Source organism: Dipodomys spectabilis, unplaced genomic scaffold, assembly GCF_019054845.1.
Source record: "Dipodomys spectabilis isolate Male_0828 unplaced genomic scaffold, ASM1905484v1 ptg000118l, whole genome shotgun sequence".
In the NCBI taxonomy this organism is placed as follows: domain Eukaryota; kingdom Metazoa; phylum Chordata; class Mammalia; order Rodentia; family Heteromyidae; genus Dipodomys; species Dipodomys spectabilis.
Genome location: NW_024870795.1, coordinates 1,786,933 through 1,802,386, shown reverse-complemented (window position 1 = coordinate 1,802,386; position 15,454 = coordinate 1,786,933). Strand labels below are relative to the sequence as shown.

The window sequence follows — 15,454 nt, the reverse complement described above, 5'->3', positions numbered from 1 at the left end:
TAGATGATCACATTGCTGTTCAGGAAGGTTGGTTTGATGTAGTTACATAGTAAATTGAAGAGAAAGAGGCACTAGTTAAAAAAATTCATGCAGCTTCTGATAAGGAGAGTCCATAAAAAAAGAAATTAAGATGTGAATTGGGAAATGGTAAGGGAAGAATGGCTTTTACAAATACTTAAAAAGAGCAGATTGAATTTTGGGCCTGTAATATCCCATTTTTACATTAGTAACTGGACACTTAGTATGTGAGGGTAGAGGTGGTGTAAGATTTTTCTTTTAAATGCATTACAGCTTATTGATACACCTTGCTTTTTGGACAGAATCTTCATTTTCATGAGGGTTATTGATAAAAATGTAACCTGATTGGCCTTGGAGCAAAGGTGGAAGTTGCATGATGGGAAAGAGTACTTGGAATGTATTTTTGTTTTTGTTTTTTCAAGTCCTGGGGCTTGAACTCAGGGCCTGGGTACTGTCCCTGAGTTTCTTTTGCTGAAGGCTAGCACTCTACCAACTTGAGTCACAGCTCCATATCTGACTTTTTGGAGACTAATTGGAAATGAGTCTCATGGATTTTCCTGCCTAGACTGGCTTCAAACCACAATCCTTAAATCTCAGCTTTCTGAGTAGCCAGTGGCTAGGATTACAGGCATGAGTCACTGATACTGAGCAACATTCTTTTTTTTTTTTGGTTTGGTTTTGGGGCTTGAACTCTGGGCTTGGGCGCTGTCCTTGCACTCTTCAGCTCAAGGTGGGTGCTCTTCAGCACCACTTCCGGTTTTTGAGTGGTTTATTGGCGATAAGAGTTTAATGGACTTTCCTGCCCGGGCTTGCTTTGAACTGTGATCCTCAGATCTCAGTCTCCTGAGGAGCTAGGGTTACAGGCATGAGTGACTGGCGCCCTGCTGCAAAATTCTTTATTTGTGAACAAGGAGCATGGTTGGTACTGCACAATATAATTGTTTCTTTAGAAATCTTTTAACTGATAATGTAAATAGAATGATAGAATAATACAAAAGAAGAATCCTAAACTTCTGTTTGTAAGGTTAAATGGTTGCTCAGCTTTTTGGGCATAGTATTGATAAATTACTTGAGAATTTAGTCTTATATCTGGAGAATGAGTCCTTTCTGCAAAAAAGCAGTTCCGCTGGGCACTGAAGAAGAAAGCCTGGCTTGATTTTCCACCAGCTATGAGACTATACTGCAGAATTCCAATGAAAAGTTTTTATTTTTAAGCTAAGGCATAGTTTTTATTCAGAAAGAACTGACAACTTTATATTAAGGACTTCTGAAATTTGTTAGACTCATATTTCCTGTGTGTGTGTGTGTGTAGTTTGGATGAATCAGTTCTGTTTTTTTTTGGGTCCGGTCGTGGGGCCTGAACTCTGGGCCTGGGCACTGTCCCTCCGTTCTTCAGCTCAAGGCTAGTATTCTACCACTTGAGCCACAGCGCCACTTCCGGCTTTTTAAAAAATTTTTTGCTTATGTGGTGCTGAGGAATCGAACCCAGGGCCTCATGCATGCAAGGCAAGCACTCTACCACTGAGCCACCTTCCCAGCCCGGATGAATCAGTTCTTTAGTGGACCTAGTGCCCAGGCTGGGAGTTCATGCCCCATTGACTGCCATACATACATACATACATACATGCATACATACATACATACATACATACATACATACATACATACATAAATGGGGAAGCTGGTGGGTGTACATTGGAAAAAATGATAGCAACAAAATAAACCCAAACAAACAAAAAACTAATAAAAAAAAGTTGTGTTTGCCCTTCCTGTGTAGTTAGCAATTTCTATCTGATGTTACTCTTATTTTCCTTAATATTTCTTGGATTTTCTTTTTTTTTTTTTTTTTGGTTGGTCATGAGGCTTCAACTCTGGGCCTGGGCGCTGTCCCTGCGCTCTTCAGCTCAAGGCGAGCGCTCTACCGCTTGAGCCACAGCACCACTTGCTGTTTTCGAGTGGTTTATTGGAGATAAGAGTCTTACAGACTTTCCTGCCCAGCTGGCTTTGAACTGAGATCCTCAGACCTCAGCCTCCTGAGTAGCCAGGATTACAGGCGTGAGCCACTGGCCCCGGTTTCTTGGATATTTTCTATAGATAGTAAAAGTAGTAGATTCCCATCATGGGCCTAAAATTTGGGGATTTATGTAATTATATTTGTTTTCAGTTTCTATGACTTTTTTGGAAACAGTTTTTCAGAAATTGATCTCAGCACATTAAGAAATGTGAAATACTGTGTTTTTTAGTTTCTGTGGAGAAATAAGTATATAATTTCATATTGGGTTAAAATGCTGGGGTTATGGGCAGATATTTGTGGTGGTAATTTTCTCTTAACTGCTAAGCAATCCATTTTTCAGTTCCCTCATCCTTAACTCATCTATCCAGAATTCCTAGAGGACCTGTGCAGCAGCCCCCGGAGGATCGGATCTTCCCTCCCACTGTCTCAGCAGTCTACAGCACGGTAAGCTGTCAATCATACTGTGTCTTCTTTTGCATGAGAACTGGGTTTACAGTGTTTTGTTATACTGACACAACAGGTTTTGGCAAAAGGTTCAAGAGTAGAATTAACTGAGTCGAATTAAGTGTGTGTGTGTGTGTGTGTGTGTGTGTGTGTGTGTGTGTGTGTGTGTGTGTGTGTGTGTGTGTGTGTGTACCAGGTAAACAAGACACTTTCTTTCATCATCTCAATCAAAGAAGTATAGGTAACAAGACATTATAATAGATTGGTTGTACATGCCCTCCTCTTTTCCATAAATATTAAGATCTTGCCTTATATTGTGATCTTTTGCTTTTCTTGCAGTATTGGGGTTTTAACCTAGGACCTTCCACAGACTAGGTGCTTAAGTGTTCTATTACTAAGCCATATCCCAGCCCAATTGGGTCCAGTTGTGGGGCCTGAACTATGGGCTTGGGCACTGTCCCTCAGCTCTTCAGCTCAAGGCTAGCGCTCTACCACTTGAGCCACAGCATCACTTCCGGCTTTTTTTCTTTTTGCTTATGTGGTGCTGAGGAATTGAACCCAGGGCCTCATACATGCAAGGCAAGCAAGTGCTCTACCACTGAGCCACCTTTCCAGCCCCCCATGTAATTCTTGTTGGTACATTATAATTCACTTTTTTCATTTAGAATTTTATTTTTATTAACTTATTTTTGGTTACTTTTCTTAAAAAGTTTTGAGTTTTCCTCTTTATTACCTTAACATTTCTTTGTTTTCACTTTCATTTTAAATGCAATTTAAAATTACACTATTAGCTGGCCGCTGGTGGCTCACGCCTGTAATCCTAGCTATTGAGGAGGCTGAGATCTGAGAATTGCTGTTCAAAGCCAGCCTGGGCAGGAAAGTTCCTGAGACTCTTATATCCAATTAACCAGAAAATTGGAAGTGCTGTGGCTCAAGTGGTAGAGTGCTTGCTTTGAGCTGAAGAGCTCAGGAATGGTGCCCAGGCCCAGAGTTCAAGGTCCATGACTTACCCCCCCCCAAAAAAAAAAAATACACTATTTACAACTTGCAATGAGTTTATTGGCACATCAACTTATTATAAAAGTAAATGTTAAGGGCTGGGAATGTGGCTTAGTGGTAGAGTGTTTGGCTAGCATGCCTGAAGCCCTGGGTTCTATTCCTCAGTACCATATAAACAGAAAAGGCCAGAAGTGGCACTGTAGCTCAAGTTGGTAGAGCTCTATCCTTGAGCCAGAGAAGCTCAGGGACAGTGCCCAGACCAAGTTTAAGCCCCAGGACTGGCAAAAAAGTACAGGTTAAGCCTAGAGTTGGACAAAATTATAACCAATAATATATTGGTTATGCATTATAAGTAACTTGTTTGCCTTGTGTTTGGTTCAGGTTTATTGAAGTAAAATTTATATAAAGTAAAATTCACTTGTAATGTTTTGCTGTATAAGTCTTAAACATATAGTCATTTAATTCTCAGTAATCAAGATACAGAAAAGTTTGTCATCTTGTGCCCTTTTGTAATCCTCTCCTTTTCACAACTGTTTTCCTTTTTTTTTTTTTTTTTTTTTGGTTCCGGTCATGGGGCCTGAACTCTGGGGCTGGGTGCTGTCCCTCAGCTCTTCTGCTCAAGGCTAGTGCTCTACCACTTGAGCTATAGCGCCACTTCCGGCTTTTTTTCTTATGTAGTGCTGGGGAATCAAACCCAGGGCCTCATGCATGCAAGGCAAGCGCTCTACCACTGAGCCATCTTCCCAGCCCACAACTGTTTTCCTTTTTATTCATTTTACAAAATGACATACAATTTGTCTGAATTAATTAACTTAGCATATTTCTTTTGTTAAAGTTTCTGATTTTAAGATACTATGCTTCAAAGGGAGATGAGGATATCAGTAAGACCAGAGCAATAAGCAGGGATTATTCTGGTTAAAATATAATATATACACATGTGAAATTGGTGAAAAAAACTCAACAAACAAAAAGAATATTTTCTCAAATTGATGAAAATGTTTATATGTGCTTTTCTAAGAATTCTATTTTTTTCACTTTTGAAATAGAAATTGTAAGGCAGAAAAATGGATTTTTAAAAATGAGTGAAGGGCTAGCTGGCTGGAAATGGTGATCTCACATGCATTAATCTCAGGCCCTTGTGAAACAGATCAGGCAGATTGTGATTGAGGGCCAGCCTGGCCAAAACACTAGTGGGATCCTGTCTCAGTCGATAAGCTGGGCATATAAACCAGGCATATAAGCTGGGCATAGGGGCATCTCTTTGATACCGGCTATGTGAGGGGTTTGAGGTCTGAGGCTAGTCCTGGGCAAGACACTGGAGATACTTCCTGAGAAATAACTAGAGCAAAAAAAGAGTTAGAGGTCTGACTCAAGTCAGAGAGTGCCTGCCGAGCAAGTTTGTAATCCCTAGTACTGGGTCTACTGGTGCAGGGGAAAGACCAGTTCAGCTATATTTAATAATAATGGGTCATCAGTAGATTCTCAGTGTTCTCAATGAAGTTTTGATTTCCCTTCAGGTTACACAAGTAGCAAGACAGCCTGGAGCCCCAACACCTTCCCCTTATTCAGCACATGAAATAAACAAGGGGCATCCAAATCTCTCTGCAACGCCCCCGGGACATGCATCGTCCCCTGGACTCTCTCAAGTAAGAAACTATGTAAAAACATTCCTGGTTTTGTAGAGCACACTTCAAAAAAGTAATATAAAAGATTGCTTAAAGAGTGATTTTTATGTGTGTGTGTCGGTCATAGGGCTTGAATTCTGGGCCTAGGTGCTATCCCTCAGTTCTTCAGCTCAAGGCAAGTGCTCTACCACTTGAGCGACAGTGCCACTTCCAAAGAGTAATTTTTATTTATTTGGGTCCGGTCGTGGGCCTGAACTCTGAGCCTGGGCGCTGCCCCTCAGCTCTTCAGCTCAAGGCTAGTGTCTACCACTTGAGCCACAGCGCCACTTCCGGCTTTTTTCTTTTTGCTTATGTGGTGCTGAGGAATCGAACCCAGGGCCTCAAGCATGCAAGGCAAGCGCTTTACCATTGAGCCACCTCCCCAGCCCCAGTAATTTTTATTTTTGCATTTTTTCAGACACCCCTCCTGAAGTGACCACTAACAATTTTATACTTTTTGCTTTGGAATGATGAAAACTTTGTTTCCCAGGGGTTGGAGGTGTGGCTTATTTGGTTGAATGTTAGCCAGTAAGCAAGAATGTCAAGATACCAAATTTGAATCCCTATTTTGGACCAAAAAGAAGACTTTCCCTCTGGTTAAGACATTAGAATAGGGGGTAGGAAGGTGGCTCAGTGGTAGAGCGCTTGCCTTGTATTACAATGTTTACTAGAAATACCCTTTGGGTCACTTAATTAGCTTTTCAGTTTTTAATCTACCATGGTTTCTCTACCTCTCTTTTTGTGGAAAGTTGGTGATTATTTTCTACACTTAAGAAAAGAAGTTGTCTTTTTCTCTTAAGTAACTTCGGTGAAATTTTTTTGTTAGTTGGTTTTGTTTTTTTATTTGTAAGTGGGTTATTGGAATTTGTTAGGCTTAAACTTGTTTGTTTGTTTGTTTTTTCTTTTCCTGTCCTGGGGCCTGACCTCAGGGCCTGGGCATGGTCTCTGAGCTTTTTTTCCTCAAGGCTAGCACTCTACCACTTGAGTCTCAGCATTACTTGCAGCTTTTTCTGTAGGCCTAAATTTTTATGTTTACCTATAGGGAACTATAAGCAAGCTGTTGTTATTTATCAGGGACAAAACAGAGGATAAAGAGGCAGTGAAGATGTCATTGTGTGTTCCTCCTTACTTTAAGCTGTTTCCCAATTTGAGGTTTATCTCTCACCATCTGACTGGCAATGTTTTTTGTTTGTTTGTTTTTTAATGCTTCAAAGCTGGCTAGACTTGCAAAAGCCATTATTGGAATGTAGAGAGTCAGCATTTAAGTATTTAAGAACTACTCTTTTTAGAGATGAAATAACTTGTAACATTTTTTACATTTTGCTTTTAAATTTTAAGCATTTTTGAGCTTAGAATTGGTGATTATAAGTTAGAGACTGGTTACTGATTGTTTTTAGGCTACAGAATGTTGAGAAGAGTGAGCTGAGGTTGTAGCTCAGTAGTAGAGCACCAGCATGGAATGTTTATAAAAGAAATTGAAGGGGCAGGAAAGGTGGCTTAGTGGTAGAATGCTTGCTTAGCATGCGTGAGACCCTGGGTTTGATTCCTTGGTATCAAGTAAATACAAAAAATAAAATTATTTAACAAAAAAAGAAATTTCAGCCGGGTGCTGGTGGCTCACGCCTGTAATCCTAGCTAGTCAGGAGGCTGAGATCTGAGAATCTTGGTTCAAAGCCAGCCTGGGCAGGAAAGTCTATGAAACTTATTGTAAGGTCCATTCTTGGACAGCGAACAGACCTCGCCCAGTACCTGCTTTACCTAGGCAACTGGGACACCTGGAAGAGGTAACATCTGCTTCAGCTGAGGTCACATCTTAATCTGATGTGGCCACACCTTTCTCCCACCTGGTCCCACCTCTTACCTGGTCCCACTTCCCTTTACCTGGACACACCTTTCCCCGCCCCTACCCTATATAAGGACTAACTCAGGGCCAGACACGCTCTCCTTTTGGCCAGCCGCGTTGAGTGCCAACCTTGCCTGGTCCCAGCAGGTCTACTGAATAAACCTACCCCTTACCTGAATACCACGTGCATGGTGCTGTTCTTACTCGGCTACCTCTTTTTAAAAACCTAACACTTATCTCCGATAAACCACCAGAAAACTGGAAGTGGCGCAGTAGCTCAAGTGGTAGAGCACTGGCCTTGAGCTGAAGAGCTGAGGGACAGCGCTCAGGCCTAGGGTTCAAGCCCCACAACCGACCAAAAAAAAAAATAAATAAAAAAGAAAGAAATTCCAATTTTTCCAAACCATGATTTGACTGGTCCTATTAAGAACTATATGAACTAATTTGTCATGGATTGAGTCCTGTGTTTAAACTTGTTCTAAATCATTTCTGTGTAATTTAGAGTTTTGAATATTGAAGACATAGTAAAATGAGTTCTTAATTGTTTAAATGTAGTTCTTGTGTTGGTCTTTTATCATCGAATAGAACCACCCAACCAATAATTAAGGTGTAGTAGGTTAAGTCTGATCAAGAGAAAAAATATACAGCAATTTGAATAGGGAGATTTTTAATAAGGATTATTAAGTATAACTGATTTTGAGTCATGATATTTGACAAAAAGAACTTTCAAGAATGGCATATTTATGTAGCAGTTGCACATCCTAGGTCTGAGATAGTTCTTTACATTCTAGGGCTTTGCCAAGGGTGTGGCTCACCTAATGGTAGAAAATTCACTGTGATTCTGTACTAATAGAACTTACTGAAAGTCCTTTCTCTGGAACCCTGCTAGAAATTTGCTGTGTGGAATGTTAAGAAAGCTCATCACTGGTTTCCTGTAGCCAATTGCTCCTGTTGTACACAATGACTCAAGGCTTTTACAGCTTCTCTTCTGCCAAAGATAATTGAATTAACATTAGATTTTCTAGATTATGAGTCCCAAATGGTAGAGCATCTTGTGCTGCAATCTGGACTTGCTGTAGAATTTCTTTTGTCCTCTTCCTTTTCAAAATTGGGATCTTCTGCATTGATGAAGCAGGTCAATCAGGGTAGCACACTCGTCTATACTATTCGTTGCTTTCAAAAGCCAAAAAGAAGATGGATAAAATCTTGTTCTGCTGCTGCTGTTTCCTCCTGTTCCCCCTTTCTCCTCCTTTTTTAAGAGTATTTAGTATTGGATGAGGGACTATTCCCTGAACACTGGGCTAAGATCTTGATTTTTTTTTTTTTTTTGATGAAACATGATATAGTTTGCTCAGCCATGTCGCTGAAACTTACAGGAAATCTATGCTCTGGAACCTGCTAGAATCCTTCCTGCTGTGGTACTGAAGGAACATTGTTCATAGGGAGGTTTCTCAGAAGAAGCTCTCTGTAATAAACCTTGTGGAGAATACCAGGAACAGCAATTGGCTGCTGGTACTGCTGCCTGCTGTGTACTGCAATGGAAGCCTGGCACTGAAGAAGCTGGTCACTGAAGAAGCCAAATTCTAAAGAATCTTGTCTGTTCTGCAGGAGCCTTTTCCAAATCCTTAGGAACCAGGAGGCAAAAACCCTCTTTTCAGTATTCTACTGTGCCTCTACTAAGTTAACACACTTACCAAATAAAATGTTGAAATAGATCCATTTTCATATCACAATGAAGTTTTAGCTGAAATTCAAACCAACTAATAATGGGCATGTAGGGAGCTGTTTTTCCAATTGTTTCAGTTCACATAGTTGTCACAAAAGCATTTAAGCTTTCTGAAAGTCAAAGTTTCTTTCTTTCTTTTTTTTTTTTTTTTTTTTTGTGTGTCCGGTCGTGGGTCCTGAACTCTGGGTCTGGGCACTGTCCTTCAGCTCTTCAGCTCAAGGCTAGTGCTCTACCACTTGAGCCACAGAGCCACTTCTGGTTTTTTTCTTTTTGCTTATGTGGTACTGAGGAATCAAACCCAGGGCCTCAGGCATGCAAGGCAAGCGCTCTACCACTGAGCCACCTTCCCAGCCCTGAAAGTCAGAGTTTCTTATGAAGGCTGTTGAATGGTTGAATGGTATAAGTTGTTAGTCTATTCTGTGTGTCATTTGCCAACTTCCTGAAAAAAACAGGGAAGTAGGTCTGTTATGTCTTTCTTCTTTTTCCTCCTTTTTCTCCTCCTACATTTCTGCTTTCCTCCTCATTATTTTTCTTTATTCTTTTTTTTTTTTTTTTGGTCCTGGGGCTTGAAATCTGGGCCTGGGTGCTATCCCTGAGTCTCTCTGTGCTCAAAGCTAGCGCTGTACCACTTGAGCCACAGCACCACTTACAGCTTTTTTTTTTTTTTTTTTTTTCCTGAGTGGTTTTTGGAGATAAAGAGTCTCACGGACTTTCCTGCTCCAGCTAGCCTTGAACCACAATCCTCAGATCTCAGCTTCCTGAGTAGCTAGGATTACAGATGTGAGCCACTGATGCCCAGCTTCTCCCCTTCCCTCTCCTCCTTTTCCCTCCCTCCCTCTCTTCCCTCCCTCCCTCCTTCCCTTCCTTCCTTCTGCAGTTTAATAAATGCTTATTAAGATTTTCTTAGTTGAAGATGTGTTAGCAGTGAGATAACTAATCAAACATCCTGTAACTTGAGTAGAGCCTTTTATTTTGGGTTAAAATGCATAATATGATCCTCTTATGAAACTCGTGGATGAATGGATCCACAAGCCAAAGAAATACCTAAGATTTTGTCAGTTTTTATGATGTCTTTTCTACCTGTTGAGTGGATTGTTTCATAGATGACCACTCATTAGGGAATGTTTTGTTTCCTTTACATAGGACATAAAGAAGTACACCATACAGATGTCCTTGTCTGTTCATGGTCAGTGATTCTCTAGACACTGTATTATATTAACACTGTATTATATTAACTAAGACTTTGTTACTCCAAATCTTATTACTCCTTTTTTTTTTTTTTAAGTCGGTTATGGGACTTGAACCAAATCTTATTACTCTTGATTATCCTATGACTGCCATCCTTTTATCATTTAACTTTTTTTTTTGGTCATGGGGCTTGAACTCTGGGCCTGGGCATTGTCCCTGAGCTCTTCATCTCAAGGCCAGCTCTCTACTTTCTGGTAGTTAATCAGAGATAAGAGTCTTATACACTTTCCTGCCTAGGCTGGCTTTGAACCGCAATCCTCAGATTTCAGCCTCCCGAGTTGCTAGGATTACAGGTGTGAGCCATTGGCACCCAACTAACTTCAAATTTTGATATGCCTTTTTAGTGCAGTTTATAACATGACAACCCAATCAGTTACACAGGGCAGTTGTCCATACCTTTTCACGAAAATATGTAATTATATATATACTGTTTCAGCTAGAATTAATTAGGAATTAAAAAGGAATGTTTTCTTTTTTTTCCTGGTCTTGGGGCTTGAACTCAGGACCAAAATCTAATGAGTCTTGTCTGGGCTGCAGGAGCCTTTTCCAAATCCATAGGAACCAGGAAGCAAAACCCTCTTTTCAATATTCTACTGTGCCTCTACTGACAAAATTTAACACAATTGCCAAATAAAATGTTGAAATATGTCGGGCGCTGCTGGCTCACGCCTGTAATCCTAACTACTCAGGAGGCTGAGATCTGAGGATCGCGGTTCAAAGCCAGCCCCAAAGCCAGCCCGAGCAGGAGAGACCGTGAGACTCCTATCTCCAATAAACCACCAGAAAACCGGAAGTGGCACTGTAGCTCAAGTGGTAGAGCGCTCGCCTTGAGCTGAAGAGCTGAGGGACAGTGCCCAGGCCCAGAGTTCAAGCCCCACGACCAACCAAAAAAAAAAAAATGTTGAAATACTGTCCCTGAGCTGCTTCTGCTCAAGGTTGGCATTCTGCCACTTTAGCCACAGTGCCACTTCTGGCCTTGAATTTGGCTTAGATCTTAATCCTTTTACTTACACCTCCTGCATAGCTTTGTTTAAGAAACCAACACGTCTGACTTGATTGAAATGGTTTTTTTTTTTTTTTTTTTTTTTGTCGGTCGTGGGGCTTGAACTCTGCGCCTGAGCGTTGTCCCTCAGCTCTTCAGCTCAAGGCGAGCGCTCTACCACTTGAGCTACAGCGCCACTTCCGGTTTTCTGGTGGTTTATTGGATATAGGAGTCTCACGGTCTCTTCTGCCCAGGCTGGCTTTGAACCGAGATCCTCCGATCTCAGCCTCCTGAGTAGCTAGGATTACAGGCGTGAGCCACCAGCGCCCGGCTGAAATGGGTTTTTAAATTAGTTACACGGAAGCTTAAATTAGTTACACGGGAGGATTTCATAGTTCTATCTCCACATCTGTTGTATTCATTTGATCTCATTTTTGCTCAGTTTTTGCCTGGCTGGCCTCGAACTGTGATCTTTATGATATTTCTCCATCTTTCTTAGTAATTTGGATTTCCAGGTATGTTTTTGTTTTTGGTATACTGAACTTCAGAGCCTGAGCTCTTGCTCAGCTTTTTTGCTCATAGTTGGTGTTCTATCACTTGAGCCATATGTCTCCTGTTTAGCTTTTGTAGCTGGTTCATTTGAGATAGTCTTGTGTACTTTTCTGCCCGTTGGTTTAAACTGTGATCACAACGTGTCCTATGTAACTATGATTATAGGTTTAACCACTCTTGGAGGAAGACCAACCTGCCTGCCCTCCTGCCCTCCTGCCCTCCTGCCCCCTGCCCCCCTGCCCCCCTCCCCCCGCCCACCTGCCCTCCCTCCCTCCCTTCCTCCCTCCCTCCCTCCCTTCCTTCCTTCCTTCCTTCCTTGTACTAGGGAACAAATCCAGGACAGTTTACTTGCCAGGCAAATGCTTAGCTCCTGAGCTACACCCAGCCCTTCTTTCTTTTCTGAATTGGACGTTTTTTGTTGTTGTTGATTTGTTCAGTCCTTGAGCTCTTCAGCTCAAGGCGAGTGCTCTTTCACTTGAGCCACAGGGCCACTTCTGGTTTTCTGGTGGTTAATTGGAGATAGGAGTCTCATGGACTTTACTGCCCAGGCTGGCTTTGAATCATGATCCTCAGATCTAAGCCTGCTGAGTAGCTAGGAATGTGAGCCCCTGGCACGGATGTTCAGTTTTTGAGCACTCTTTGTTGAAAACTCTGTCATTTTCCATTGACTAATCTTGTCATACTTGTCAAAAATCATCAGACCATATGTGTGAAGGTTTATTTCTGTTACCTGTTCTTTTCTATTTGTCATTTGCCAGTTCTATGCTGATTTAATTGCTGAAGTTTTGTAAAGTCGAATATCTGAAATATTTGAGACTGAAGTGTTTTATACTTGAGAGATTTTTGGATTATGAAATAATTGAATAGAATTTATTGGTTGAAAATCCTTAATCCTAAAATCTGAAATGCTCCACAATCCATGCTTTAAACTTCAGATCTGTGTTTTAAAAAAACCCTCTTGAGTTTTTTCTACTGTACTTTGACAACATAGTTTTCTTCTTACACCCATGTATGGGATTTTTCTCCTAATTTGAACACATTCTATCATCTGAGTATTACATAACTGTTTAATTTTTTAATTTTATTTTTTGTGCCAGTCCTGGAGTTTGAAGCTGGGATCTGAGGCTAGTGTTCTACCACTTAAGCCACAACTCTCCTTCCAGCTTCTTTTGGTTGTTAATTGGAGATAAGAGTCTCATAGACTTTCCTGCCCAAGCTGGCTTCAAATTGCAACCTCACATCTCAACCTCCTTAGTAGCAAAGATTGTAGGCATGAGCCACCTGCACCCTGCTACTAAATTCAGGCTATAAATTATAATTCTTAAATCCTCCTAAGATTTGATCAGTTTGTAATTGAGGCTCACAGAACGCAGGGAGACATTATATTTACAAGCTTATTGCAAAGGATGTTTTAAAGATATAAACAAACAGCTAGAAGAAATACACATGACCTGGTCTGAATGCTCATAATTGCAGGCATTTCTATTCTTATGGTTGTAAGTAAAGCGACAACAGTGTGATTGCTATGGGGACTTAGGGAATCAACATTTAGCCCTCCCCTTGGGCCTATGATGTTTAAACTAACTTTCAGTCTTGGAGAAACTTGTCTTGGCATTAGAGTATGAGCTGGGTTGTCATATTGTAGAATAAAGCTAAAGGGTGAATAGTTTTCTGAGAACTGGTGTATTACAAACACCATCCTATTGGATAAATTCATCATTGTTCAGTGAAGACTGCAGTGTTTAAATTTTGAGCTGCTTACAAAGAACACAGATATGGTGGTACCTGTAAACAGTGTTACTTTTCTCCATACAATGTTGCCATTCAACAATAAGAAAGAGACAGTGGTTCTCAAATACCATCAGAATCATATCATATGTTATCCTATTTTGGGGCTTGAACTCAAGGCTGACTCTCTTATCCTTGAACAACACCTTTACTTTTTGACTTTTTGCGGTTAATTCAATGTAAGAGTCTTAGGGATTTGTAGGCCTAACTGGTTTTAGCCCTAGATCCTCAGATGTCAGCCTCCTGAGTAGCTAGGATTGGGCCTTTCTTTCTTCTCTCTTTTTCCTTTTTAAATAATGTGGTTGAAACATGGTTTGGTTATTGCTATTGTTGTTTTTCTGTGTGGTGCTGAGGAATCAAAACCAGGGCCTCATGCATGCGAGGCAAGCGCTCCACTGAGCCTCCTTCCCAGCCCCCCTTGGGCCTTTCTTATTAGAAAAAGTTGACCTTCTTAATTGAAAAGCCATTTCTCTCTAGTAGCTTATGAGCTATGGATAGTTAACTTTAAAAAAATTATTCTTATGATAAAGATGATATACAGAGGGATTAAAGTTATCTGAGTCAGGTAATGAGCACATTTCCTTTTGTACAGTATTTTCTGTTCCCTCACTCTTTCTCAGTCCCTCCCATCTCCACCTACAAGTTGTATAGTTCACTTTCATAAGTATCCAGTGAGCTCCGCTGCTGCACTTTTCACCTTTTTCCCCTCAAGTTCTGTATAATTAAACTTTTTGTTTTTATTTATTTTTATTGTGAAAATACTGTACAGAGGGGTTACAATTACATGGGCAAGATAATGAGTCCATTTCTTATCAAGCATTGTAGACTCCTCCTTTGTTTCCCTTTCTCATCCCTTCCCATCCTCTCCCCCCCCCCACCCTAATTAAACTTTTTATTGGTAATTCACTTGCATCCTGGTTTGTACTCAAGTTCTTTTTGTAGTATTGATAATATATGCTAACTTATTTTGGTGATTAAACCAAATAATAGCTTGATAGATACTGTATAATTATTCCTTCAATTCAAATGAGTAACAGATTCCATGCAATCAAATCTTTATGGATTATAAAGCTCAGGTACAGTGGTTTTCAAACTTTTTGAAGCAGCAAAAGAAGTTGCTATATGACTAGTAATACCTGATAAATAGTAAATTCTCAATCCTTAATGAATGAAAATTAGCTCTAAATGAAAATTTCCAAAAATATGAAAATTTCCAAAAATATTACCATTTGACTTTGCAGTGTGATTGTTGTATTTGGGTTAATAGAGAAGTCTTTTGTGACTGGTACTGTTAACATTATTGTAAAATTTAATGATAGTTTATTTTATATGTACAAGCTTAACAAAGTTTGTTTTATATGTACAAGCTTAACAACAACAATAACAAAAAGAACAAAATAGTTGATTTAAGGCCCTTAGCTCTCCCCCTTTCCTCCCCTCCCCCAGGAAAGGTAAGGTCCTGCAGGGTACCTGTGGCTCATACCTATAATCTCAGCTACTCTGGAGGCTGAGATCTGAGGTTTGTGATTTGAAGCCAGTCCAGGCAGGAAATCCTGTGAGATTCTCCAGTTAACTACTAAAAAAACCAGAAGTGGAGCTGTGGTTCAACTGTTAGAGTGCTAGCCTTGAGCAAAAAAGCTCAAAGGCACCACCTAGACCCAAATTTAAGCCCCAGGACTGGCACAAAACAAAACCAAAAATTCCAAAAGCCATAATTAAGAGTTGTACTTGTGGTAGATAATATTTACCTCAGCCCTTTTCGATTCTATTAAGATGGTCCCTGATGTTGAAAATAGATTCCATTAGAAATGAACAACCTCTTTACTGAAGCACTCAAGAACCCGTGAGTGCAGCTTAGAAATTGAATTATATTAACATTGCAGAGAAATTTTCTTTTTGCTAACCTAACTAAAAAGAGATCGATTATACATTCTTTGTATATTCATTTTAGCTTCCACCCTTACTTACATCCAACTATAAACTCTGGTAAAAAGAGTATACCGGGAGCTGGGAAGGTGACTCAGTGGTAAGAATGCTTGCCTCCCATGCATGAGGCCCTGGGTTCAATTCCTTACTACCACATAAGCAGAAAAAGCTGGAAGTGGCGCTGTGGCTCAAGTGGTAGAGCACTAGCCTTGAGCTGAAGAGCTGAGGGACAGCACCCAGGCCCAGAGTT

At 40.5% G+C, this 15,454-nt stretch overlaps 1 protein-coding gene across 9 annotated transcripts in view; it reads left to right on the top strand.

The window, feature by feature from the left end:
* The window catches only part of Eif4g3 (eukaryotic translation initiation factor 4 gamma 3), a 239,339-nt gene that overhangs the window by 36,290 nt on the left and 187,595 nt on the right, over positions 1–15,454 (top strand). For 8 of the 9 annotated variants that reach the window (XM_042688416.1, XM_042688413.1, XM_042688415.1 and 5 more), the window contains exon 1: positions 5,041–5,121. The gene's annotated coding sequence lies outside the window, so the exon portion shown is untranslated. Of the gene's footprint in view, positions 1–2,400; positions 2,477–4,992; positions 5,122–15,454 lie in introns of those variants that run through there. The other variant, XM_042688417.1, reaches the window with a different exon arrangement.